The sequence below is a fragment of the Ceratotherium simum genome, chromosome 17 (genome assembly GCF_057802395.1).
Source record: "Ceratotherium simum simum isolate JZ-2026a chromosome 17, ASM5780239v1, whole genome shotgun sequence".
Taxonomy (NCBI): domain Eukaryota; kingdom Metazoa; phylum Chordata; class Mammalia; order Perissodactyla; family Rhinocerotidae; genus Ceratotherium; species Ceratotherium simum.
Genome location: NC_141916.1, coordinates 43,703,031 through 43,706,050, shown reverse-complemented (window position 1 = coordinate 43,706,050; position 3,020 = coordinate 43,703,031). Strand labels below are relative to the sequence as shown.

The 3,020-nt window shown below is 34.1% G+C and overlaps 1 non-coding gene across 1 annotated transcript; it reads right to left on the bottom strand.

The window, feature by feature from the left end:
- Positions 1-238: 238 nt before the first annotated feature.
- On the bottom strand, positions 239-345 carry LOC147914786 (U6 spliceosomal RNA). Its single transcript, XR_015555025.1, has one exon. It is a non-coding gene; the product is annotated as a U6 spliceosomal RNA (small nuclear RNA).
- Between the last annotated feature and the right edge of the window lie 2,675 nt (positions 346-3,020).

Sequence of the window (3,020 nt, the reverse complement as noted above, 5' to 3'; positions counted from 1 at the left end):
AGAGACATTTTTGTGAATTTTCTACTTAGATAAATTAATATGGTGATATTAATAAAATATCTAATACTCAACCATCCTTGCATTCCTAAATTTCTTATGTTAAAACATTTATATTTGGCTGTTGAATTATGTTTGATGATATATTATTTAAGATTATTTTATCAATATTCATGAGTGAGATTAGTTTGTAGATTGCTTTCTAACGCTATCTTTCTCAGGTTTAGGTATTGATGCTAAAAATTATGTGGAAATATTCCCAAGTTTGCAGGTCATCCATGAACAGAACATAGACTAATATTCTCTTTATTGTTCCAATTTTAGTACATATATTCCTAAAGTGAACATATGTCCACTAGATACGTAACAAGTTGTTTTTAACACTTCTCTAGGGCAGTAGACAGATTTTTTTTGTTGTTTACCTTTTTTAATGGCTAAGGGAGTTCTTTAGGATCTGAGTTTTACCCAGGTGACTTTCTGTAACCTTTCCACTTTTGGGGGATGGGAGGCCACATCTTTCTATACAATGGTGTTGGGTTTTAGCCCTCAAGAATTAATGAAATACCCATGAGTCACAATTGAATCACTTTGAGTTTGTTGGTCTGGTTTTGAGTTTTCTCTTTGTTGCTGGTACCAGAGGAGTCTCTTTCTTTTATTTTTATGCTTGACTCATATTTAATAACTTTCCAAATGACATTTTTTCAGCATTTCTTTATGTAATGGAATAGGGTATCTCTTTATCAGCTAGGTTTTTCGTATTTCTGGTAATTTATTTCCAGGTGATTCTCATTTTCACTTAAAATTTACAAACATTGGTGAGGTAAATGAATGGTTTAACAAAGCCAGTCTTTCTCTATTTATAACATAGTGACATGATATATGACATTTCTTTGAATTTCTATATGTCTCCTAATGCAGAGAACTTTATCATATTGATATCCTGCATCAACAGAGTGGGTATACAAACAGAAGACATAAATCATTAAAATGAACAAGATATGGCCAGAAAGGTGTGAGAAAACCTAGTGAGTAGTAGTTTCTTGAAAGCAAAGGAAACTATAACTTTAGCAAGAGGTAGTGGTAAACAGAGTCAAATGCCACACAGAGGTCAGGTTTTATAAGGACAGAAAATTGTCTATTGCATTTGAAATATGAAGACTGTTGACCACAGTTGACTTTAGCAATAATTGTAGTTGTGACAGTAAAGGCTGATTTGAGTTAGAAAGCATACGGGGAGTTAACGATCAGTAAGTGAGAATTACACTTTAGAAATACTTGGCCATAGAGGAAAGAAAAGTTGCCAGATAGTCATCCCAGTCATTGGGATGTGGGGAGATTTATTTATTTTTATAATGGGAGAGAAAAGATCAAGTTTATAATTCTGATAGTGAAGAGACAGTAGAAACAGAATATTGCTTATTAAGGAGAGAGGTGGAATTGTTTATGAAGTGAGTTGCCTGAGGAGGCAGTGGAAATTGGGAATAACCTTTAACCCAGTCAAGAATTAAGGCATATAAAGGCCACAATTTGGACGGTTACATAGCTGTGGCAGAACCCATTATTTGCTTACCCAAGAGACATTCTCCCTCTATTTACTTATTATACAAATTTTGATTTTATTAGAGTGCAGATGTACTTCATCCCAGAGGGTCAGTCTAGCCATTATTGATTTAAATTAGTTATAGGAATACTTCATTTCCAGATATTTATTTTCCTAAATTTTCTTGCAGTTCTGGTCAAGGAAGCAAAAAGTTAGGTCTTCTACAGAGCTTCTGTGTAACTTTTTCCTTTACTGATAAAAAGAAGAAACTTGACAAGATCCATTTCACTACCACCCTGATTCCTGACACTGAACGTGGCTGTTTTATGCTTGGCCCATGGAAACCATTCTGAGACTATGAGGCAAAAGCATAAAGACAAAAATCTAACAAAAAAAGAATGACAGATGGAAGGATGGATGCACCCAGGTTTCTACATAATGTTTGTTAAGTCCATGCACCAAATATGAAGTCTCTGTTATTTATATTTTTTTGTTATTTACAACCAAAACATAACTGATTCAAGTCACGCAAACTTTCCTCTCAATAGTTGTTTGCTATTGTTCATGGAATTACCCAGTTAATTTGAACGTGTACCATATGCTAAGTAACATTCTATTTCAATTAGACCGTAGGACTCTGAACTCTTTAAAACTCTCAAAAAAACCCAGATTTCACCTTCATATTTTCATTTTGGTCAAGTAATAAAATTATAGCAAAATTAGTAATTAGTAACTCTCATTAAGGAATATACTATAATTGTTTTGCTTAATATTAGCCAACTTCCCATTACTTAATGGATGAGATTCAATAAATAGTAATACAACAAATTGATTGAATGTAACACATTCAGTTCATTTTATGGGAGACGTGCTCTAAAATGCTTTAGTTAATTCCTTGCGATTAATTAATTCTCCCTGCTCTACTATTGTTAGATTTTTTTTCCACCCATTTTGTGAAAAGTATTTCTTCCTCCCTTGTATTGTAGTTATCATTGCTTATACTCTACCTCTTCTGTTAGTATGATCCATGAAACTAAGTTCTAGCCAATTGGATACAAGCAGAATAATATGCACAACATCCAGTTCATATCTTTAAATAGGAAATTGCACGCCCTCCACTTCCTCTCATTCTTCTTTCTTACAGACTGCAACATGGATGGAGTACTGGTGAGTTAGCTGTGACCCTATGAACACTAGAAAAATACCCTAAGGGATCTGGATCCTGGAGGCCCTTGTGGAGTATTATAGCCTATTTGCCCTGTTTTTTTCACCAATGCCCAGCCATTATGCAAGCTTTTTCTAAACTCAGATAACATCTGATGAAAGATGAAGGAGAAGGGAATGTGTAGAGAAATCCTGAAAAGCTGAGTATTTCCCCCAAGGAAACAGTATTAACCTGGAAGTGACTAGGTTATATTGAATCTGAAATGTGATGCAATTCCTCCACTTCCCAACTGAAATAGATGTCCCAAATGGAATTAAA